Source organism: Monodelphis domestica, chromosome 6 (assembly GCF_027887165.1).
Source record: "Monodelphis domestica isolate mMonDom1 chromosome 6, mMonDom1.pri, whole genome shotgun sequence".
Taxonomy (NCBI): Eukaryota; Metazoa; Chordata; class Mammalia; order Didelphimorphia; family Didelphidae; genus Monodelphis; species Monodelphis domestica.
The window spans coordinates 156,047,743-156,074,429 of NC_077232.1; the positions used below are offsets into that span (position 1 = coordinate 156,047,743).

At 36.0% G+C, this 26,687-nt stretch overlaps 2 pseudogenes; one reads left to right on the forward strand and one right to left on the reverse strand.

Moving 5' to 3' along the window:
- Window positions 1-867: 867 nt before the first annotated feature.
- Window positions 868-4,224, reverse strand: LOC100011388 (C-terminal-binding protein 1-like; annotated as a pseudogene).
- Window positions 2,035-3,412, forward strand: LOC103099726 (retinitis pigmentosa 9 protein-like; annotated as a pseudogene).
- Window positions 4,225-26,687: the final 22,463 nt, after the last annotated feature.

A 26,687-nucleotide genomic window follows, 5' to 3' on the forward strand; every position in this document is an offset into this window, starting at 1 on the left:
ACATTCATGCAATGTCAGCAATTGTCCAGCACATTATGATATAAGGGTCTTAATGATATGATATCCATTGAACTGACATAATAAGTTTTCAAAGAAAGATAACTTAATTGGCATCCTATTATTGGAGCAATTATGGAAGCTCACTGGTGATAGGGACGTGTTCAGTGAAGCACACGGTAATTGGGGTACAGAGTGATTTGAGCAATGGTGATTGGAATCAGCTGTGTGTAATATGCAGTAGCTAAAACTAAGAGACTCAAAGACGTTTTGGGAGGGTGAGACAGTTAGCTTTTCATACCTCTAAGTAATCCATCTATTCTTTTAAATTGTCCTTCCTTCTCACCTTCAAACTTGGATTCAAAGTCCATATCAAGGATTTTTTTTAATTTGTCTGGGATTTTTATTTCTTTAAAATAATTCATACAAATGGTTACAGTCACAAACATGATTTTAACCAAAAAATATTGCTAGCCTACCACATTTCCAGGAAGGAATCAATGTAGGCGATGAAATGCTGCTACCCTTCAGCAGTCTAGTGCCTTTTCACAAACCACCAATAATATATACTCTAACTGGTGACCAAAAGCACAATGCTCATTTATACAAAACCTCTGTCTTCCTCAAAATCTCATTGCAATGTTGTCTTCATTTGGAAAGAAGGGAAATTCATGCCCAAATCAGAAGAAATGGTTTTTCTTTTGTTTACTAAATTAGTCTAAAAAATAAGACAAGCAGGTAGAAAAAACAATGTGTGGCGTAGAAAGAAAAATGGGAAGTTTGTCCTAAGAAGTTTGCCAACTGCCTCATTTTGGGACATGTTTTAACAAATAAAAAAATCATCTCAAAATTGGTTTTCTGAATGCCTCCTTTTTGCTTTCTTTTTTGTTGACAGCTAAGCAAACAAATCCTTTTTAATGTTCTAAAAACTGTACACAGACAAGTACATTCATGATATAATTAACTACTAACTTCTCTTGATTAACAAAGAACCCATAGGACACAGAAACAGTGAAATCAGTCCACTGGACGGGGGACAAACTACAATTTATACAGAGGGAAAAAAGTTTTCCAAATCTTCTTTTCACCTCCCACACCTTTTGGCTTTTATATCTGTATATTGGACCAGTTTCTAAAACAATTATGGTCTCCTGTAAGTTCATGGTTTTGCCTCTATTCAAAAATTCAGGTTTTTTTACACATCATCTTCAAAGTTGAAAGCTCCAATGTTGGGAATGCTATTTTCTTAGGCTACAATTGGTCACTTGGGTGGTCTCTATCAGCTTCTGCTTTGACAGTTTGGGGAAGGAGCATGGGGAGAATGGGCCACAATGGGGAGCCCGGGATAAAGACATGGCGCTGGGGACTATTTCTTCTACTGCTGCAAGGATGCCAGCTGGAGCCACGCTTAGCACACCTGGCGGGTACCTATATGTGGCACCATTAAGCTCTGTATGAACTACTGCTGGGTCCATACTGGCCCAATGTGTAGCTGCAGTCAAATGATCTTTATTAACACAGTTTTTCAGACTGTCTGGAATACGACCTGTGATGGCTCTCCGGATCTCTCCTGCAGCCTCTTCTCTCAATGGAGGCCTGCTCACTGTACCATGCTGCATGGGAAGTGCAGATCAGATTTGGTGCGTCCTTTAGGGTACCCTGGCTAAAGCTGAATGCTTCTGACTCATGTACATCTAAGGCTGCCCCTCGTATCCTTCCTTCAGGGCCTGTGCCGGTGCTTTTTTGTCTACCAAGCCACCTCGTGCTGTGTTCACCAGGAAAGCCCCTTGTCTCATCTGCTTAATGGTGAAGTCATTAATCAGATGATGATTGTGTTCATTCAAGCTGCAGTGTAGGGTTACACAGTCACTGTGAAATAGCAGGTACTGTAAGTGCTCACTCTCTGGAGCCCCAGAGCACGCTCAATGCCATCAGACAGATAATGGGTCATAGAAAATGACATTGAGCTAGCGGCCGCGGCGGCGGCGGTGGCGGGGAGCCCGAGCCTGGGCCCGGCCATGCCTCCGCCCCCGGGCCAGGCCGCGCGGGCCCCCCGATGCTGCTGCAGGCCCGGTGCGCCGGGGCGGCCCCAAGCGGGCCCGGGAGGCTGCCGAGCTAGAGCAGCAGCGGCGCCAGGAGCAGAAGCGGCGGCGGCGGGACGCGCAACAGCGGCAGCAGCTGCAGCACCTCGAGTCCTTTTATGAAAAACCTCCTCCTGGACTTATTAAGGAAGATGAGACTAAGCCAGAAGACTGTATCTCAGATGTACCAGGCAATGAACATGCCAGAGAATTTCTGGCTCATGCTCCAACTAAAGGACTCTGGATGCCCCGGGGGAAAGAAGTCAAGGTTATGCAATGCTGGCGCTGTAAATGGTATGGACACAGAACAGGTGACAAAGAATGCCCATTCTTTATCAAAGGCAATCAGAAATTAGAACAATTTAGAGTAGCACACGAAGATCCCATGTATGACATCATAAGAGAGAATAAGCGGCATGAAAAGGATGTGAGGATACAGCAGTTAAAGAAGCTACTAGAAGATTCTACCTAAGAAGAAGATAGCACTAGTTCCAGCTCCTCAGAATGTAAGGAGAAGCATAAGAGAAAGAAGAAGAAAGAGAAACATAAGAAAAGGAAAAGGGAGAAGAAAAAGAGAAAGAAAAAGGAAAAAAGCACAAATTGAAATCAAATGAGATTTCAGACTCTGACTAAAAAGTCATTTCCTTTGAATCCACCTTGTCACTCCAGAATCATAGCTGAATGTCAGAGGTAAAGAAGAAGTAGCCACAAAGGGGCCTCAGTTGACAGAGAAAAAGGAACCAAAAAACTTGCATAGTTAGCATCCCCCCATGGCATTTTGCCCTCACTGCCAACAGTGATGAATTCACCTTGATATTGAGTTTCTTATGTGCCACACTGCTGGATTCTCCTCCTCCTCCTCCCTGTGTACTGTAGTTTGTGATTAGTTTTGAAAAAAAAAATCAAGCATAAGATACGAAAATATTCTAGGTGTTTCCAAGAGAGATTCCCCTAGAAGATCAGAGGGTTAATGGAGTAGTAGGATGACTTGAGAAGTTGAGATCTTCAGCAGTTACAAGTGCATTCTATTGAGTGATGAATAATAAAACTCCCTTATTTCTCTCTTAAAAGTGAATATCCTTGCTGTATACTTGCAAAATCTAATGGTGGAAGAATGGGAAAGGAGGTAGCTATATGAAATATCTTGTCTTCATTGTAATCATTTTGTTGTAGAATCTGGCACTCCACAAAGTAACTGATCTACTAAGATTTTTAGGGGAAAAAAATTTTTTTGTCAGCAGAAAATGCTTCCTTTCCTTCCCAGTACAATCTGCTCCCCAATTCAGAACAACAAAAGAAAACCCACTGAAAATGTGAACTCAAAAAAAAAATGACATTGAAGCCAAAGGCTTTGACACGTAGCGCAACCGCTTGTCCAACACGACCTAATCCAATAATGCCCAACGTCTCTCCTGGAATCCTGGGAGCTCCAGAAGCAACTTCTCAGATCTGTTCCACACTTTGGACTCTTGTGCCTTCTTGTAATGCCTGGTGAAGCCAGGTAGTTCGTCTATACAGGTTCAGGATGTGGCACATGGTAGAATCTGTGGTCTCTTCTACTGATGCATTCCTAAATCCCCAGAAGACTTGATGGCGATGTTATCAAAACCACTGCCAATTCAGACAATTATTCGAAGAGCTTTGAATTTCTCCAGATCTTCTCGTGTTAAAGTGATGGTGTGATACATCAAGAAACCCACTGCTTCATTTAGTACCTTTTCATGAATTTCTTGTGTGGACTGTGCATCACAAAATGCCACTGTCGCTACATCTTTCATAATGGGCATTTCTACTGTACAATCTCGGCCATCCAGTAATGCTACCAATGGACGTAGGTGCATGGGCCCATTCATGATTGGAGGTCGAATAGCTGACATTTCTTAATATGAGCTTGAGTTCCAGGATCATGAATTCGATTTTTCAATGCTTTATAGTCTTCGGAATTCCCAGGGAGAATAGCATCCTGTCACTGGATCCTTACTTCCCTGTCTTTAAATTGTCTTGAACCAAAGCTTTTAAACTTCTTATCCACTGCAACCACTGAAGCCTGGATCGTGTTCAAATTTTTACGAGAGGCAAGCCCTTGTTGAGCAAGTGCGAACTTCCCATTGAGAGGCAGGTCCGGGGCAGAAGTTGGGGGAGTGAGACTCCCGCTGGTCCGCAGATGGCAGCGGCTGCTCAGCTTCTCCCCGAGGTTTTTATAGCTCTACAGCTCTACAGGAAGACAGTGAAAAATGCATTGTATCTGGATTCAGAGGATTTGGTTTCAAATCTCAGGACGGCCATCAATTGTACCTCTGTAAGCTTGAAGAAAGTAAAAAACTCTCAAACTCGGTGTCTTTAATTATTACTCGAGGTAGTTGGACTAGATGATTTGTCGTTGTTTTAATGTAGTTAGTTATTTCTGTATTTGATGGAGATTTTTATTGAAAGACTTCCATAAACTTCAGGCTTGAGGTCTGAAGATCTAGATTTATATCTCATCCCAAACTAGCTATGTGATCCCAGGAAAGTAATTTAAACTTTCTGGGGTTCAGTTTTTTAATATGGAAATGATGATAATAAGACAGTCCACAAGGCAAGATAAAATGATAGAATGTTAATAAAATGTTTCACAAACCTTAAAGTAAATATTGTTTTTTATCTTATCTTTTTGATAGAGCTCAAATAAAAATGTTGTTGAGACAAGTTGCTACTTTACTATTAATCATTTCTACTTAATGATCTGTGAACTATAGCACAGGTAGATAAACTGACTACTTTTTGCAGGTAAATAAAAGTATTAGGATATAAGTTCATCATTGAAAACATTTGATATGGATTCTTCCAAGGATTTGATTGCTTCCACTATCTACATGTTCAAAGCCAGTCATTACACATAGCTTGAAGATTATGAGTATTTGATTTGATGACATCTATTTAAAATGATGTTCTCAAATTTTTTATGGCTCCACATTATGTCCAGGTAACAATTGGTAACAATTGGGTCCCTAATAATGCTCAAATTCTAGTACAGTTTACTGGTTGCATTCTCAATTATATTTTGAGGTATATTTCATTGCCTGGATATTTGTCATCTATCAGTCCATAAAAGACACTGAACTTCTCGCCATCAGTTCATGTCTTGCTAATTTCAGCAGATGTTCAATACTTAACAGATTGCAATGATGTGTATGGTTTCTACAATTTCTTTGCAAAATCTGTTTTAATCAGCAAATATAGGTTACTTAAGGATAGCCTTTCTATAATCTGGGGTGTTAATAATCTGGGCCAAATTGCCTTCATCAAGCTTTCCATGCCCAGAAACAAATTCATATGACTTAACTCTTTATTGGATATTTTTTCAAACCATTTTATTGAAAACTATTTGAAAGAGTTTATTCAAAACTCTTTATTGGATGCTTTTTGGCTGAGGTCATAGAGATGCTGACCTTTGGTTGAAATTATATCTTAATTATTTCATAGATTCCCTAGAGCTAGATGGATTTTCTTTATATTTGAGAAATACAGTGCTGTGTATCTCTTATCAGTCTTCGTTATCTCAATAAAACAATTTCCCCTTTTTTGCAAATGGTTTTCCTTAGGTTTCTAATCTACTTGTTATGTGCTTTGAGAAGGTTTACACATTCAATTCTTCCCTTTTGAGAAGGAAGAATCAGCATTCCTATGACTGCTTTAATGTGTTAAACCATGTGCTTCATTAAAAATTTTTGTTTTAAATATTTTACCAAATTTGTTATGGTCAACTTACAGTTCCAAATGTATCCATGAAAACAGGTTATGGTACGTGCATTAATTTCTTTAAGCATGTTCTTTGTGTCTGACCTCTAATTTCAGAGTTAGTAAGTCTAAAAGTAGTCAGTCACAACTTTCTCCATTTAATATCTATGATCGTTGTGTCTTACCTGAGGGAGACCAATATCTATGTATGTAAGCATATCCTTTGGTTCACCATTATCTATGTATTCATATTGGAAGTCTTTAATATTTATCTTTCCTAGGAGAATACTGGGAATCTTACACTTATGAAGTCAAATAGCATTTTCATATAATTAAAAATTTCACAAGACCAAATATTTGTTTAAAATAGCTTTTGGTGTTATACACATCACATGACTGATAAAAATGTTTTGATTCAATTTTCTTTTCATTTGGTAACCATACTTGGTAATTTATTAAGAGATAGAATGATGGACTTAAGTCTAGGCAAAATCATAGCTGTTTCAACTGATTTCCTGGAGAATTCCATGATTTATTTTAATTTAATTTAATTATCCTTGACATTATTATAATAGTGGAATGTTTTTAGTAGAGAATTATTTTCCATTTAGATATTAAAAACTCTAGCAGACTCACCATACTTGAGTGTATTAATATATCAGCATTTCATCAATAAGCCATGAGTGTAGAACAGAGCCAAAGGCTTTGTAATAAAAAGAAATGTAAATGTTACACTGTTTTTAGGTGGCTTGTTCAATAATTACCAAATCAACAATAAGTTGTTCTGCACAATTACAAGCATTTTTGTATATCTTTTTCCCCCTTCTTACCAATATTTTGCTGCCTTATAAGTAATTATAGATCTGTGTTTGTATGTATGTTTTTCAAGCTGTGAATGATTTTTATAAAGTACATAAACTTATTGGCCTATAATTGAAGTTATCACTGTTCTCATATGAGATGCTTTCTGTTAAGAAAAGTGGGATCAGATTTGTATCTGAGGGGAAGCTGATAAGGAGCTTTGACAGCAATTTATGCTCTACTGTGAAGCACTGAAGTCAATAATTATAGATCTTATCTGTCCCCATTGCTTTACAGTTTTGCAGAGAAGTTAGAATTTCTTTAATGTCCCTTAAAGTCACTATTTTGTTATTCATTCAATTAATGCAGCACATACTTTTAGTATGAAATTTAAGTTTCATTTTCATTGTATTTGGAATATTGTTAAAGCTATAGATGATCAGGCATTTTCTACTAATTAAGGGATTCTCTATTTCTGAAACCTCAGCACTCAAATTTTGGTTGATGTTGAAATGTTTATTTTTATTCTTCTTGCTACTTTGACTCCTTGTATTTCTTTAACCTTTAAAATTTGCTCTAAATTATTAAGGGAATCTAAAATTTCTAATACACTTTTGCTTCTTAGATTCCATTATACATGTCTCTTTTGTTGCCTTTAATTAGGCAAAGGAGTATTCAAGTCTTCTATAGTTCAGACCAGTCAGGTATTGATGTTATCTTTCATTGACTTTCCATAGATCTTTAAGAGCTACCTCAAGTGACTTCTGCCATGGTGATGTTTGATGTCTGTCTTTAAGAGTATTCCTTTAAAGCTCTATATTCCTTCTAAGGTCCTTACTGTGGCAATGCCTCCTGCATATGTGATCATGGGAAGATTTTTACATTTTCTGTCATATACTATAGGATAACATATTTGTTCATGATATATGAGATATTTTTATAAGTTACTCTGTCTTATAATTGACCTGTTAGCTAATTCACAACATCAAACTCAAGAGGGCTTTTTGAAATTCTAATTTAATTAGGTGCATCTCTTCTTCGAAATCATCTGAGATATTGATGCTGTTTGGGTCATTTTTTATAAGGTATAATTTCCTGCGTTTGTATTATTTAAAAATGTTCAATGATGACTTCAACATTTTTGTCTTCATATTTTCTTTATCTCTAATTTTGACTTGTTATCTATTCAATAAATAAGCTCATTTTTTTAATGATTACTCTGCATGGGTCCAAAATACATTATATCTGACTTGGCATGGAGGTTACCATTGAAAAAGCAGTATGAAACTTCGTCTAAAATTACTGGTGAGATTTGTTTCCAGTTTTACTATTTGATACAGTAATGACAATGTTCATAGCTTTAGTCCATGTTCATACTTTAGATTTCCTCCCCCTCTCCATTTTTTAGGGGGTGGGGGGCATCAGCATCATCTTCACCAAAGTGCTTCCAGTACATGAGGTATTTGAATTTCTAGTTTGTTCCACCAAATATTGACTTTGTTTAGTACCAGAACATCACCAAATGCCATTGACTCTATGACTATCCTGGCTTGATTTCAATTAGGACCAGCCTAGAACTCTATGCCCCTATATAAATTTCTTGATTTATTAAATTCATAGGAAGAGTTTTATCACATTGGTCAAAATGATAACATATTCAGTGGTATTTGCCAGAACAAAAGAGCCACCTTTTCAAAATTCCTTCTAGATCATGGCTGCTACTAGAGAGGTCTTATTATATTAATGCCATGACTGGTATTGCCTTATTTTATCATTTTCCCTCCCGTTCCCATCTTTACCATGGCTTGGAAGTTGGATTAGCACTTAAGGTAGTGGTGTTGATTGTAGTGCTTATGATTTATATACTATTCTAATATTATAGGGCAGCTAGGTTTCACAGTGTATAGAGAGCCATCTCAGAGTCAGAAGACTCATCTTCCTGAGTTCAAAACTGACCTCATACACTTACTAGTTGTGTATTTCTGGGCAATTCATTAATCTTGTTTGCTTCAGTTTCATCATCTATAAAATAAACTGGAGAAGGAAATGGCAAACCAGTATCTTTGCCAAGAAAATTCCAAATGGGAACTGAAGAATTGGATATGACTAAACAACTGAATTATTTCATAAAAATGAGCTTCATATAAACTACATCTATCCAAATCAGTTTTTCAACTTCCCTCCCTTCTTATTCTAAACCTTCAATGTTCAATTTACTCATAAAACTATTTTCTATGCTTCTTTCTATATCTCTAACTATTAACATCTCTCCCTTCATTTAAAATCCATGTCTTCCATAAAACCTTCTATAATATCCCTTAGTTGAAAAAGATTTCTCCCTTTTCAAATTATATATGTAAATTGTAAGGGTTAAAATAAAAATATTGGACTAAATGTATAAAAATGTGGTCACCAAAATTATATTACTCAAGTCAGGATGACTTTTTATGGTAGTTTATTTACAAAAGGAGAAAGAGTCAAAGTAAGGAAATAAGAGAGAGAGAGAGTAGATAATTACTCCAGCCCAGTCTGAACCAGGCAGGGCTTCAGAGGCCCCCAACTAAGAGGGGCCCAGAGATAAATTAAACAAAGGTTCTAGCCAGGAGGCCTACTCCAAGACAAGTAGCCTCTCCAGAGGCTAGTACCTCCAGAAAAGCCAGGAAAAGGAGTCAGTCTTTTCACTTACCCACATGGTAATTCAAAGGGAGAGATTCAAAAAAAAGTCTCAACAAATTTCAGTCTCAGGTCCACAAAGTAGATCCTTCACCAGCCTCCAACTCCAACTGCAACTCCAACTTGAACTTCAAACTCCGAAGAACTGATTTCACAGGAAGTTGCCACTGCTTTTAAAGACCCTTCTTTCTGTCACTTCCTCTGCATTCCTTCCACTTTACATGGACTGATTGTAGCTTTAGCTTTGCTTAGGACTGCCCAGGGGGCAATCATTCGTTTCTGATTCATCACCCACTATAGAACGCGTGGGTCACAGACCATTCCATACTTAAGGATAAGTGGGGTGTATACGCTTCTGGTGATTAAATCTAAAAGTGGGTGAAGAGAGAGTTAATCCCATCTTCACAAAATATACTATAAATATAATATATAAGATAACAAATTCCCATTAGATTATAAAACCTTAAGATTGGGTTTAAAAGTTTTTCCATGATTGTGTTCCTATGCCTTAGTAACAGGTCTTGTGCAAAGAAGCTTAATCAGAAAATTTGTTGAATTAAATTGTATTGCCTGAACAGAATTATTCCATGGCAGGAAAGCAAAGGAATTAAAAGGGGAATCTGAGGATTGTGTTAAAATTGTATATTGTTCTGGTTCCCCTGACTCTCCTTAATTCCTTTTAGTCAGTATAAGTAAATTTATAAGTAGACAGTTAAAAATAGCAATAGCAAGAAGTAATATTGCAAAGGAGAATTTAAAGGTCACATACAGACTGTCCCAAAGATCAAAGGTGAATAATTTGCAAACTCTATCATATATTAACCAAAAATCACATCCTGGTATCATGTGCTAAATTAGGGGAAGCCATCTAGGCTTTGCCATCAGTGTCTTTTGGTCCTACAATATGTATATCTTAGATGAGTTCCAAACATCTGCAGCAAGAGGAGAAGAATGCTAAATGTATTCAGATGAAGTGAATATGTTAAATTTAAAGCTTAACTGACAACTTTGAGATAATTTGGATAGCTTAATGAACCAAAACCAAGGTGACACAGATAGGAGTTAGTCTACTCCCCCTCAAAAAATGAGTCATTAAACTCCTATTCCCCACTATCATTCTCCAGTATCCATTAGTCAATGTCCATCAAATCCATGCTTCCAAGTGCTCCCAATATTCCCAAGTGCACCCATACACCCTCCGTGCCTTATTCCTTATTAAAGCACTCCCTGCTGCCATCATGGTCTTTCCTGATAAGTACCCAAAGAAGCAGGAATGCCTGTCCCATTTCATGATTTCTTAAATTAATTAGCAACTAAAGGATTATTTCCTACTGTTTGGAAATGACATTTCTTCTGTTCATGTTTAATATATTTACTAGCTAATTCAATTTTCCACTATCTATCTTTCTGTCCTGCCTTAAACACTTTTTTTTACTTTTGGCATATCCATAGCAATGGTAGTTGTGGCCATGATTTGGATAGTTGATGATCCAAAGTTCCTGGAGACTAATGGTAACTAATGGGGTCCAAGGCTACTCAGGAATTATATATAACATAATGCACCCAATAATGAGTGCTTGCTAAGTGTTGATAATAAGAAGGCAGGGCTGGATGATCAGAGAGAAAAATTCTGTCACCTAAAAGATAAGGGTTAACTCCCTCAAATTTAGAGGATTTAGATCAATTGGATATTATATGCACATTTAATCTTAATGGAAGCTGAATGGTTTCTTAAAACTCTTTTAAAATACTTATCTCTTATTGAAATTGCAGGACTAATCCAATAGTAAGAAAATCTTTTGGTTATCGCTCTAGCTTCTCCATCCCCAATCCTAGTATGGGCTATCTAGGTGACAGCAAGGCCTGTGCTCTCTGTGTTTTATATTCATGCTTCAAATAGGAGGATAATAATAATAATCTTCAAATATTAAATAAAATGAGCTGGCTTAAAAGTAGCCTTATCGACTTGCTCCTGAAAGATTTAAAGTTGGAAATCACCCTTTGCAACGTATGAGTCAAGTTGCTATTTTTCCTTTTACTGGATTTAGCAAAATCACTGTAGATATAACAAAATATTTTCCCGCTGTTCAGGTTTAATTAAGTAGAAACATTATATGTGACCCCTGAAGGAGAGCTAGGCCATTGCAACAAGAGGTCATGTCTATGAAATAAAGCAGATTATAATAAACCTCTAAATGTATCATAATAAGCTGAATCAAAATAACCTATTTAATAGGTTAATACATACTCTCAGTAAGGAAAGAAAACAAAATGACTTATTTCCACTGATGTTTTCCACATTTAATCTCATAAAAAGGAGACTAAAAATCATCAATCAGCTGTCAATCACATAAAAGATTTCCTAAAGATTTACCTAAGTTACAGCTAGTGTACTTGAGGAGACAAAAGATATCATTTACAATATGGAAGATGCTATTAAGTTCTAAAGCACAGAATTATAATAGATAATATTTAATAGTGTTTTGAAGTTTGCAAAATCTTTTATAAATATTACCTCCTTTGAAACTCACTGTGAAGTAGGTACTCCTGGCATTTGTGTCTTCATTTTCCAAATAGTCAAGCAATGTCTGCTCATAGTCACACAGCTATATCAAGAATCAAGTACCAAAAGTGAGATTTAGACTCAGGCTCTCCTGCCTCCAAGTCCAGCATGTCTTCACCACACTATGTCTGTAATAGTACAGATTTGTTTGTCTCTTTCATTCAGCACCTATCCCAGTGGAACTAAAATACGCAACCAACATAGTATATTTTTTTCAATTCTTTACAATAATCATGTTTACTTTGACCATCTTTCATGAAAAAGTTGCTCTTAAATTCCCTCTTGCTGTCAAGAATACTTTAGCAAAAACAGCACATTCATTTTAACACATTCTTTGGTCTTATCCCCTATAAGAAATCAGTCCCATCAATTTTTCCCATATATATTTTTAAAGAATTTTCTAGAGTAAATTTTTATTGCAGTCCCTTCAAGGCTCAGTTCAGGTGTTACCTTCTACCTGTGGTCTTTTCTCATTCCTTATCCCCTTGGCATGGGACTTTGTACCCCCGAATTATAGAAGTGATTCAGGCCAAACTATGAGCAGGAAAATTCTTTGCTTCCTTGCATCTTTGTGACTACTAATCCTAAAACATCAAAAACTCCTGGGAAGACCCTGCTACATCAAAGGGAAAGTTCTCAGAGAATTATCCTCCTTGGATCATCCTTTAGATTTTGAGATGGACACAGAGATACACTTCCAGGCTATGCTTCGATATCATCTGTTTGTATCTAAGACATCTATTTGTCCCCTAAACTATGAGGGTCACCCTTTTGTCTTCAGGATATAAAACACTGCTCTTACCCTGGTCAGATAACCAACCTCCCCTTCCCTCTACCCCCCCCCCAGTGCCTGAGTGCATACCCTCTTGCATCCTCTGTTTTAAGGAGTATAAAGACCCCAGAATTGATGTGCTCTTGGAGTCAGCTTTCCATCAATGCTGTCCTCCTAGCTGAATTCCACATTACCTTCTAAATTAATTAATTTCTCTTTTTTATTTTTAAGCTAAGTTTTGGATCTTGCATTCTTGCAATTGGTACCCTTCCCAAACCCAAGGGGTTCACCTCAAGCCCCCACAGCACCTTTAGTGTTTAGCTGTCTCCCCCATAAGATCATTTACACTCCTTCTCTCTCTCTCTCTCTCTCTCTCTCTCTCTCTCTCTCTCTCTCTCTCTCTCTCTCTCTCTCTCTCTCTCTCTCTCTCTCCTATGTTCCCATATCTTCTAAAATTTTGTGGTTTTAAGTTCATATATTAATGTATTCAATACTATTCTGTCCATTGAATCATTTTAATGTACTGAGTTTTAACTACTGTTATATTCTGTTGCTTTTCCCCTATAACTATACTGAACAAATATCATTGAATAAGCCCATATTAAAAAAACAGCTTTTTTTCTATTTTGACTTCATAAAATTGTCACATAGAGGATGGATGGACTTCATCAAAACTGGTTAAAATTGTATAACAACCTTTGGAAAATTTAATGAGTTAAATATCTCAAATTGATTTTAAGGGGTTTTTAGACATGATTTTTAGATTTTTTTCAACAACTCTGATCATTTTGCCTGTCTCTAACAGGAGGTAAGGTCCATTTTAGTAGCTGAAGTGAAATACAATTATAATCTCCACCTCCCACATTTATAAAAATGTGAATGAATGGGACATCACAGTCTCATACCAAAGGAGCTGGGAAGTTAATCCTAGGACATGGTACCCCTGGATGGTTCCCAAAAGAGGAGCATCTCTCATTTATAACTCTTCATCTCACTCTACCCTTTCACCAGAATGATATCTAGATTTCTTGATGATGTTCTAGACCGAAATAAGTTTTATTTTGTTTAAAAATGTATTTGCCATGGTTGAAAGATTTGCTATGTCTGTAAAAATTGTTAAAAATATCCATTAGTTCATAGGCTTCTTTAAATGTCATACAGCAGACAAATGTTAAATATGATAGTGGGTTTGTTTGCTATTGTAATTAACTGGACTATTGTGAATTTGGGGAATTTTGGTACTTTCTGAATTTGCATTACATGTTGTACTGCTGTTCTTTATAAAAAAACTGTTACTTTGTGAAATTAATTTGCTTTTACTCACAGTGGATGATGGCCAGATATGAAGAGGAAATGGATCTCATTTTTCGTGAGAAACCTTATATTCTATATTTCCATAGCTGACACAATGATGATAAGTTATATTTTTGAATTTTAAAACTCTTTTATTATTATATTCTTCTTGCATGTGCAATATACTATTTCAGTTTTATTTTTCTCTCCTTTTTTATATATGAAACACATCACCAGTATTGAGATTTTCTTTAATTTTTTTTGATTTAGCAATAATATAAGTTTAAAATATGTTTGCTATAATGTCAATTCATGCCCCAAAAGTTTGAGACTATAAAAATGATGTCATTGGTTGTCTAAAAAAATGTATGGGATATTGCTTAATAATTCTGTCTGATTCCAGGACAAGAAAATACAAAAAGAGCCATTATACAGTGCCAAAGAAGCACAAAGCTAAACTGCATAGTGCCAATCGAGCATAAGATGAAAGAGACCAACCAATCCCAATGGGGTTGATGAAAATTTTGAGCCATAACAAGAGGACTTGAACATATTTGGGGTTCGACGTTGCAGCTCTTTAACATGTGTTAAAGGCAGGTCTGCCTTGTTCCACATTCTACCAATTATCTCAAATTTGGCTCCTACCTGACTCCTATAATAAAGTCCCTTTTCTCCCTTTCATAGTGTGGCAAACTTTCTGTAGTCCTGGCTACTGATTGGGTAAATGCATCATTGCTTAAATCATTTTAATTGGGCTCTGATTCAAGTACCTGTTATAGATTAATTTTTCCTTTACTTAGAATTTTTACACATAAGACTTTGATAGTCTATATTTCATCCAGGAATTATCTTTTTTATTTTGGATTTTTTGGATGTTTTTGATTTCTCTTGCCAATCGATTCATATATCTCATAACTCAGCCATGCATCCCTAAGTGAAGCCTGTGTTTTTCAATCACCTTCTTGAGGGGGGTATGTATAAAATATTATTATTTTAAAATTGAAAAGTTTAAATTCCTTTTGAGAGTAATTTTAGGTTAAGAAATATGCTACCTCTCCAAATCCAGAAAGTGAACTGTTTGGAGAAGACACCATAAAGATGCCTCCACAGACCACAACCTGCACCAGAAGATCCAGAGTGAACTTTGGGATGTGGTGATTTGAACTGTGTGGGGTTTGAATGCATTTGTTTTGTATATATACTCTTATGCCAAAGGGGACTGATTTTCTCAATGTGATTAGTAATCATTGGTTTTGTTCTCTTTTCCTTTTATCCACAAATTATTGCAATCTTTAAGTTGATTATGTTTCCATGATCCTTTTGGGAAAACTGGTTTCCCAATAGGATCACAGTGAGGTATATAAAAATGGAGATTTTGAACCCTAGACTTCAATCTCCAGAATTCCTTGGTATTTCATAGAATTCCCTATAATCTCACCTGAGTCTCCATGTTGGCGAGATCACAATTGGTATTTAACTGGCAGTAACACCTCCCACTCTCTCTTCTCTGCCATTGCAATGATGTAGTGGCAAGCTAAGTGCAGGGATTATGAATGGGCTAATCAGCCATGGGAACATGGTTTTTATTTTGTATCCTTGATTTCTAATAATCCTTAATAAACCTCTTAAAATATAATATTTTTATTAATAGAGATATAATTTAATTTTTACAAGGGCCATGGCAGTAGTATAACCAAAAACCACCAGCATTCCTCCCAAATAAACTAAAAAAACCACCAGTCCTAAAAGTACATCTTCCAAACTTCCAACTATAGCACAACCCAATCCACCACTAGCAACCAAACTTAATCACCCATACACAGGAGAAGGTTTAGAAACAAAAGCCATAAATCCAAAAATTAAGAATAAAGAAAAAAAGAAAATAATTATCATTTTTATTATTTAGTATGGACTCAACCATAACCTATGACTTGAAAAAGCATTGTTGTATTTCAACTACAAAAATCTAATGACAACCTATGAAAAACCCACCTGCTTATAAAATTTGTTAATCACTCCTTCATTGATCTACCTGTACCATTTAATATTTCAGCCTGTTGAAATTTTGGATCCCTTCTAGGAATCTGCTTATTCATTCAAATTTTAACAGGACTTTTCCTAGCCATACACTATACTTCAGATACCTTCACTGCCTTTTCATCAGTAGTTCATATCTGCCGAGATGTGAGCTATAGATGACTTTGAAACCTCCCATTAATGGTGCATCAATATTCTTCATATTCCTTCATGTAGGAAGAGGTATTTACTGTGGCTCTTACCTATTCAAAGAAACTTGAAATATTGGAGTAATCCTCCTACTTATTGTTATAGCAACTGCATTCATAAAATATGTACTCCCATGAAGACAAATATCCTTCTGAGGGGCCAAAGTAATCACCAACCTCCTATCAGCCATCCCCTATAGCAGCACTACATTAGTTGAATGAATCTGAGGCAGGTTCTCCATAGACAAAGCTACACTAACCTGAGTCTTTGCCTCATTATTCTAAAGGAAACAGGCTCCAAAAACCCATCAGACATTAACCCTGAAGCAAATAAAATCCCATTCCATATATATATATACATATCTATATATATATACATATGTATATATCTTAGAAATACATGTGTGTATATATGTATGTGTATATATAAAGTGTATATATATGTATATATATAATATATATATATAAGTGTGTGTTATAAAAGTAACTTAAAGTAATAAAATTTTGAGATGAAAGGGAACTTAAATGTAGCCTAGTCATATATTTAGTGGTATAGTCACTGGAGGACCATTCCTAGGGAGATAGAAAGGTCTATATTCAAGTCCTATTTATGACTGTGACCATTGGCAAATAATTTAACTTCTTATTACCTAAGGCAACTTTTTTTTGAAAATTTTATTTACTTAGTCCATTTAGACCATAAAGCTTCCTCAGAGGGGAGAGAAGCTTTAAGGTAGGAAGATAGAGACAAGATAGAAGTTTTAGATACCATGAGGGGGATGACGGAGTCAAATTAGAGATATGAGGTGGCAGGAATGAGTCTTTATTAATTTTCCATGAGCCACAGCTAAGCTCTGATCAAAGGACCCTTCCGAAGGCTTTTACCAGTCCAGAGATCCACATTTAATACCACACAGGTCAGAGAGATGAAAGAGAGATAGAGAAGGTTTAAAGATGGAGCTTGGCCAGAGGCCAAGCTCCTGCCAGGACAGCCATCAGCTAGCCTGAAAGAGAGAGAGAGAGGCAGAGCTTGCTGGGCTAAATATAGTCTATGATATGCAAATATACACAGTACATAGGGATGATTCTCATTGGTTAATGACAAGGTATAGGTGTGGTTTCTATTAACCAGGTGAGCACAAAGAAACCTGTGTTCCAGCCTAACCTGAGGGAAGCTGGGGTCAAGAGTCAGAGGCTTCCCCAGCCATGTGCAATACTGAGCATGCTCAAGACTGAGCATGCTCTCTTCTAAGGCAATCTGTACATACCAACTGTTCCCCTTGCCCATAGCTAGGGGTGGACTACTACAGACCATTATTCCTTGGTTACAAGAATCATATTCTTTTCCTCCCCTCCTCCACCCCTTCCCATAACTGATGCACAATTCCACTGGGTTTTAGATGTGTCCTTCATCAGAACCTATTTCCATGTTGTTGATATTGACACAAAGGTGATTGTTTAGAGTCTATATACCTATTCACATCCCCCTTGACCCAAGTAATCAAGCGGTTGTTTTTCTTCTGTGTTACTACTCCCACAATTCTTTTTCTGAATGTGAATAGCATTCTTTCTCATAAGTCCTTCAGAATTGTCCTGGATCATTGCATTGTCACTAATGGAGAAATCCATTACATTCGATTGTGCCACAGTGTATCAGTCTCTGTGTACAATGTTCTGCTGGTTCTGCTTCTTTCGCTCTGAATCAGTTCCGGAAGGTCTTTCCAGGTCCCATGGAATTCCTCCACTTTATTATTCCTTTTAGCACAATAGTATTCCATCACCAACATATACCACAATTTGTTCAGCCATTCCCCAACTGATGGGCATCCTCTCGTTTTCCAATTTTTGGCCACCACAAAGAGAGCAGCTATGAATATTCTGGTACAAGTCTTTTTCCTTATTATCTCTTTGGGGTACAAGCCCAACAGTGCTGTGGCTGGATCAAAGGGCAGACAGTCTTTTATCACCCTTTGGGCATAGTTCCAAATTGCCCTCCAGAATGGTTGGATCAATTCACAACGCCACCAGCAATGAATTAATGACCCAACTTTGCCACATACCCCCCAGCATTCATTACTTTCCTTTGTTGTCATGTTAGCCAATCTGCTAGGTGGGAGGTGATACCTCAGAGTTGTTTTGATTTGCAGCTCTCTAAGTATAAGAACTAAGGCAACTTTCTAAAACTAAATGTTACAGAAATTTTGTTGACCTACTTTAATTGAGGGGATTTCTATATCAGGAGTTCCCAATCTCATTGAAATAACAGTTCTAGAATACATATACATATACATATACATATACATATACATATACATATACATATACATATACATATACTTATCCATATACACAGAGAGTATGTTCTTTCCTGTGTTCATGTTGCATCTCTCCAGTATAATATAAAATTCTTGAAGTCCAAACTAAGTAAAATTCTCATTCCAGTAACTTCTTATTCTTTTTCTCCCCAGATTCTTAGAATCCTTCAAGTTCTGAACTTTGGGTCAGCTGTCATACAGCTAAAAAATTATTTTGTGATCATCATCACTCTAAGAATATCATTTCTCTTTTCTAGAAACATGGCTTTCCATATAATCTTTATACACCTGTAGAACATATTAGCTAAATTTAATGCAAATTAGAACCCAGGTGTCATCAATTTTAGCCCTGGAATAAACAAAAAATTGGAGGTTGTTCAATTTAATTAGATCAGCTGACAGCTCATTTCATCTCTACCTGCACCAAGTATTCTTTCACATCCATAGAAGCTCAGTTTGGTAAGACCATGGATGAATAGAAAAATAAAGTGTCAAGATCATTTTTCTAATTTTCTGCAATGCTACTTTTTTTCACCACTCTATTCCTAAATACTCTTTATAAACTGTTAACTTGTCAAAATTCTAGGCAAAGCACTTGAAGAGGATCACATGAAGAATTAGTACATTATTCAAAAACAATGCAATTTGGTTATTTACTACAAAATTTAATACTTTTTTTGACACATACTATGTCTTCATTCTTAAGCTGCAATAGGTGGGATTAATGTTTGCAAGTGACAGTGCGCTAAGACATTTTTTAAAACAATGTGCTATTCTGAACCTTATTTACATACTTCAAATCACTCAAAGTATCATTACATATCCTTTCCCACTCTGCATGTCTGTATTTCACATCTAAATGCAGTGGCCCCTGATTTGCCCTGTAACAGCATTATCTAGACACTCTGCCCTATAAGACTTGTGTCGAAGTTATATTTCATACAAATCGGCCACATAGTTAAAGGTCACATCTCCAAAGAGTCACCCTGTAGTCATTTGCAGTTGCTTTTCTTTTCTGGAGGTAGATTTAGAAGTTATAACTGGGGCAACCTAACAATATCCACAACCCAATTCTAATCTTTTGTACAAGGTACCTGACAAGTAATCATTTTTCCTTTGCTTAGAGATCAGGAATGTCTATTCCCCCATGGGAGTCTTGTACTTGAGATAGCTCTAATGATAATCAAGGATTTTTGTCTTTTGTTTGGTTGGGTTTTTTTACTTAAAAGAAGCCTAAAATTGCCTCTTAGCAATTTTATTGTTGTTCCAAACTGTCACAACAATACAACAGAACACATTTAGTCCTTCAGTATTTAGAGATGACTAGCATACCTCACTTCAAAGACTTCCTACCTCTTTTAGAGTCAAATATACATATACGTAAATATACATATATTTTAAATAGGAATATTAGTATTCCTATTTAATTTTTTAACTCTTCTAACCTAGTCCCAACCTACTCTCTCACTCCAATTGGCCACCCTCCCACACTTTCTGATCTAGCCTAATTGGATTTGTCTTTACTCCTCACACACAAAAACCCATCTCCCCTCTTTGTACCATTGTACTGGCTCTTAAATCAGAAATGGACCTCCTCCACCTTACAGAATCCTTCTTTTCCCTTAAGACATTGCTTAAGCACCACTCTCCAGCTGAAGACTTTCTCAATCCCATCAATGGCTAGTGCCCTCCTTTGCAAACTGATTTCTCTTTTTTTTTCCACTTTATATTTATTCTGCACATACTTATATCAGTCCTTGTTGTCTCCCCTCACTTAAGCTCTGAGTAAAAGAATGTTTCATTCATAGTAATTGTATCCTCCACACCTAGAAGGCACTGAAAAAAGTTTGTTCATTGATTGTTTTAATGTCTTTACTAAATCTTTTGTCCATGTTAAACATCCTTACTTCCTTCATGTGATTTCTCTCATTTTATGAGGGTGAGAACCTTTGCAAACCTGATTTTCTCCTCTGGATACTCCCTAGTTTATCAATAACCTTTTATAATGTGGCACCCAGAATGTAATACAGTACTCCTATTCTTGAACAACATACCTCTCAGTGCAACCTAAGACTACATTAACTTTCTTGGCCACCTTATCAAACTATTCCTGCTCATTCAGCTTTTAATTCACTAAAACTCACATTGAAAAACTGTGGACTCAAAATCCATTGGAATAGAATTCTCGTCTTTGCTAGAGTTTGATTATGTTCTATGTCTTCATGAGAGGCATAGTTGATTTACATTTCTAGTAACTAAATTTCATCTTATTAATCCTATCTATACCTCTATTCTGCCAAGACCTTTTTGAATCCTGCCTTTTTTATAGAGTATGCTATACTATATGTACTAATATAGTACATACACTACTGATCCCTCCCAGATTTTGTCATGTGTATATCTGATTAATATGGCATCTGTGCCTTTATCTAAGTCATTGATTTTTAAAAAAAGCAAAAAAAGCAAGTAGTGCAGGGCCAAGTACTGATCCCTGGGGTACTCTACCAAACAGATGTAAAACCATTAATGCTTTTCTCCGGTTCAGTCATTTTAATCAGTTCTGAATCACCTTGCTTTGTGTTTAACCCACATCTTTCCATCTTTTTTCACAAGGGAACAAATACTTTGTTAAATGTTTTCCTAAAATCTAGATCTGTTCTGTCTATAGTATTTCCTTGATCTTCCAATCTCATGGAAAAAGTAAATATGAACCTACTCTTGGTGAAACCACCCTGACTCTTTAGATCACTACTTCATGCTCACTAACCTATTCCTTTAATAATACTTTTTGAGAATTTTGTCAAAAACTGTAGCCAGTCTCACTTCTCTATTGACTGCATTCTCTTTCTTTCAGGAAGATCAGGACATTTACCCTTTGCCAATTCTGTATTATTTCTTTATCCTTTCTTTAAGATCTTTCAGATTTCACAGATAGTAGCTCAGTAGTAATACATTTTGCCAGTTTTTTTGTTTTGTTTTGAAAACTTGAGGATGCTGTACATGTGAGCCTCCTTACTTGAATATACCTTAAAAATCGGTTCTCTTACTTTGCCCCCTAATAAATATTAATTATTTTTAATTAATTTAATTAATTAATTAATTATTATTAATTTATTTATTTATAAATTTTTTTATAAATTAATAATAAATTTATTTATTTATTTATGAATTTTATAAATATTAATTTAATTAAATAAAAAATAATCAACTGGAAACAAAAGACATTTCATTTTTTTCTAACAGACAGAATCTAAATTTAAATATAAAAAACTGAATTTAGGTAAGTAAAATAATTAGTGTGAAATGTACTAAAAATAAAGTCACAAGGATCTGTGATTTCATGGACATAGGAATTCCTTCCGCAAATGCTTGTTAAAAAAAAACAAACTACCTATGACTTAGTAGAGGAATAGAAAATTGCCTGAGACTTGGAAAGCTTAAGTGACTTGACTGTGGTTATACATTTTGAGGTAAATGTAAGAAGTAGAATTTGAATACAAATTTTCTTGATCTTAGCTAGTTCTAGTACTCAGTCCACCACAGCATGCTGCTTCTTATTACTGTAAAAGTAAATGGAAGAAATGGCGATCAAATGAAATCTTATATACTTATATGTTCAAAATGAATATATGTGTGCTCATGATAAATCAAGGATAATGGGATTTTTAAAAAAGAGCATTGAAAGGTACCTTAGACACCTAGTCCAAGTCTCATTTTTTACAGCTTAGACAACTGAGACGCAAAGAAGTTAATTAACTTGCCCAATATCACACCGGAAGTAACATAGGAATCACATTTATGTCTCTTTCACCATAACTAATACTATTTTTATCACATCATGTTATAGAACCAGGTTTAAATGAGCCTCTATTAAGAATAATAATTTAAAATACCTAACATGTTGAGGACAAAATTGTTTAATACAATTTGAAATTATATTAGAAAAAGATGCTAAACTGAATTTTATTTATATTTTGAACCGATTTTACTACTGTTGAATATAGACCCTGAGGGGATAAGAAAAAGGGAAAGATCCCATGTATACAAAAATATATTTATAGAAGTAGTCTTTATAGTAGATAATACTGGAAAGAAAGTGGGTGCCTATAAATTGGAGAATGGATGAAGAAATTATTAAAGAAGAATGTTATATTGTATTATTGCTTCAAAAGAAATGATGAATATGAAGAATTCAGAAAAATTTGTGAAGAAGACTGCTATAGAACAAACTAAAGAGAAACAGGAAAATGTACATGAAAATCACAATAACATAAGAAAAATAATATTAAAAACTTTTAGAACACTAATTAATCCAGTAGCCAATCATGATTTTAGGGGACTGGTAATAAAGCATATTCCCACTTCTCAGCAAAAAAAAAAAGGGTAATCTAAAGGTGTTGTTGAATGAAGCTTTGATGGCCTGTGAATGTTCTGCTGAAGGTGGAGAAAGTCATTGAAAGTGATAACAATATTTTTTAGAAGAGCATCAGTAAGACCTTTGGATATCTACATCTATATTCATATGTAATAGACTTAGATTTAATTATATGTATATACACATTTAGATGTCGTTTTTTAGTGAGAGACTAAGGCTACTAAACACACCTACACTTTCCTGCCTCTCAGTTTTTATTGATGTTACTACTCCCTACTCCAATAAGTTCTTTCTTTATCTCCACTCATTGAAACCCTAATTATCCTTAAAGGCTGCACTCAAATGTCGATACCTTTGCCATGAAACCATTCCTAATTCCTCCATCCAGAAGATATATGCCAGGGATGTGCTTGAACCAGCTTGAACAAGTTCATAAGAGATGACTGTTATATTTTCAGTGTTAGCATTTACACTTTGGAAATCAGCAAACCCTTTAAATAAGAGCTTGATTTTTATTATTTTGTGGACTGACTGAGATTAAGAAAGTGACAGGCAAAATTTTAATGATGTATGTTCAACTAAAAAAGTATACTATATTGATTTTTTTCTCTTTTTCTCTTTTTTTCTTTTTTGGGAGAGAACCAGTTGTTAAACATTTGCCAGTACACTCATGGAAATAGTTCTTCTCTTTTCCCTCATAATTCTTGTATGTGCTTACAATATTCTAATCTGTGCACATGTCATAAAACCCCTCCTAAATTGTAACCTTTTTTGAGGTGTAAAGATTAAAATTAAGGGGAGACTGAGGAGACTGAATTAATTTCTCTCTGCAAGGAGTATTATATTTTTATGAGGTTTATTAAAGATTAAGGATTAAAGAAAATACAGTATAAGAAACACGTGTCTAGGCCACAGAGAGGCCTAGACACAACCTCACCTACATTATGAAAAGAGCCATGTCTGCTCCAAAACGGAAGTCCAAAAGACCCCTCAGTAGGTGGAGAACTCCTTTAAATAATCATTTGTGTTCTTGTCCAGGCAAGAATTCAGTGTGATTACAAAGCACTCTGGGGACTTGGAGAAAAGGATTCTGGGGATCGGAGTCCTGAATTCGAGTCTATTTTTACAGAGGGTAGGCTTTGTTCCTTGTTAGTTGTTTCATTTTAGTACAATACCTTTCCCATAGCAATCACTCAGTAAAATACTTGCTAAGTTTATTGAATCAAGACTTTTTTTTTAATCTCACTAAAATACAAGTTTTTGGTTCCTTGAATTAATTCCAGAGTTTTCATTTACTATCTGGATGACTTTGGGCAAGTCACACTTTACTTTTCAAGCAGTTAGTTTCATCACCTGTAAAATGAGAAGATTTGACCTTCAGGATCCCTTTCATCTCTAATGGTCCATGATTCTATGATTGAATGAATCAATCAATCCATCAGTGGTTAGTGATGTATGTCATTCTATTCTAAGGAGTAATAACATTATCCATAGCATATGTCTTACAATTGCTTTTTCCATGATCCTTCATACTAAAATTCATTCATTCAACAAATATGCATTGAACACCTCTCATGTGCAAGATCCTGTGCTAGGACTTATATTTCTCTGACAAAATATTCCCCTACACTTAAAACACTGAATGTCTTTTGTATTAGCAAAAACTAATATAAATGTGCACAAATCCCATTAACAAAGAAAGAAGATTATTCTCTTGCCTCTTGTCACACAAATCAGAAAATTTCCCTCATGGGGTACTTTCAGAAAAATTATAAAGTGTATACCTGAGGGGGGAAAACTATAGACAGTTTAATTTTTTAGCCCTTTCTAGAATGTTATAATTAAATGAATGAGAATTATCACACTTTTAATGCAATTGAATCCCCTCTCTATGACTTCTACCTTTACGATTTTATTGGTCAATTGTTCATAATTAAAACAAACTGACCCAATTTAACAGATTCTCTCATTGATGTACTCATTTGATTCAAGCATAATGTCAATAATTCAACAGATATGCCAGTAGAGTGATCTTTGGCTTTGTTTTGTAAACAAAAATTTCATCTATGATTCTTGAAAACACACATTGGTCACACACACACACACACACACACACACACACACACAAAGACTTAAGAGAAATAATGTGGCTAGGAAAGTATTTTTCTATCATCCTGACTGGAAAGTCAAATAGAAGTCAAGGTCAACAGATTAAGGGAATGAAATAGAGTAGAAAGGAGTGCTTAGCATTCATTATGTTTGAATAGGAATAGAAAAAGAGCATTTCTTCTGGGACAAGATATTTAACTACATGTCACAAAACATGTTCCCCCAAGCCAAGCAAATTGTCAATAGGACTTTTGTTGTTAGAATCATGATTACCTGAAACACTCAAGGAATTGAAGACCTCATGGCATGAAAAGATGGAGACAGAATTCTTCTGAAATAGTATAAAGCTATTTGCAGATTTAAACAATTTTTGTCTATCTCAAATGCGTTCAGATGAAGAGAAACACTCCAACGCAAATAAGACCTAGTCCAAGCATTAGTTCCCATGCTGATATTATATCCTAATTTTCAAAGGCATATTTGTATAAGGAAGGGTCAAGCATGAAGTATAGCCAAAGGTGTCTTTCCTGATTCCAAATGACTCCATGGGAACTTTGGGGTCCACTCGCAGGGCATGAAATGACTCAGTGCTGAAAGATCTCAGAATTTTAGCATAATACCTTGATCCTCCACCACCCTAAGGCTGTGACAAATCAGGGTACTGTCTCCAGTGAAAAGAAGAGATAGCTTCCTGCCCAGCCTCTTGTTCCAATTGACCCATGTGCATTGTTTCCCTGGACCTCCTGTGAAGGGAGGCCAAGGTTGTTGTCTGTGACTCTTTCCGTGTGATACTCCCATGTGAAGCCTGGATTCAACTAGGTAAGCTTGTCCTAAGGACCCTGGCTAGCTTAGCCCCTTTGGGTTTTCCTTCCTGAGTTGGTGATTGAACATTATTCAAGGAGTAGGTCTGTCAAAGTTGAGTTTGTACAAGGTTTACGTAGCAGTCCACCCCTAGCTATGGGCAAGGGGAACAGTTGGTATGTACAGATTGCCTTAGAAGAGAGCATGCTCAGTCTTGAGCATGCTCAGTAGTGCACATGGCTGGGAAAGCCTCTGACCCTTGACCCCAGCTTCCCCCAGGTTAGGCATGAACACAGGTTTCTTTGTGCTCACCTGGTTAAGAGAAACCACACCTATACCTTATCATTAACCAATGAGAATCATCCCTATGTACTGTGTATATTTGCATATCAAAGATTATATTTAGCCCAGCAAGCTCCGCCTCTAGCTCTCTCTCTCTTTCAGGCTAGCTGATGGCTGTCCTGGCAGCCTTCTCTATCTCTCTTTCATCTCTCTGACCTGTGTGGTATTAAATGTGGATCTCTGGACTGGTAAAAGCCTTCGGAAGGGTCCTTTGATCAGAGCTTAACTGTGGCTCATGGAAAATTAATAAAGACTCATTCCTGCCACCTCATATCTCTAATTTGACTCCATCATCCCTCTCGTGGTATCTAAAACTTCTATCCTGTCTCTATCTTCCTACCTTAAAGCTTCTCTCCCCTCTAAGAAAGCTTTAGTTTAGAAGAGACACTATTCCTTCCAGAGGTCTGAGAGCCTTGAGTCCCATTGGGCTACAGCTGGATGGTGCAGAGAAACTTCTGCCTTAAAGAGGACAGCCACTGACAAGAGGATCCACCCAAATGGGGGATTTCACCACAGTAGAAGATCAAGAATTATGTGGATTATGGAAAGTCAAAGCAATACCTACAAATGCTAATCAATCTTAAAGACTATTGTATGTCCTCATAAGGTTTAAGTATCAA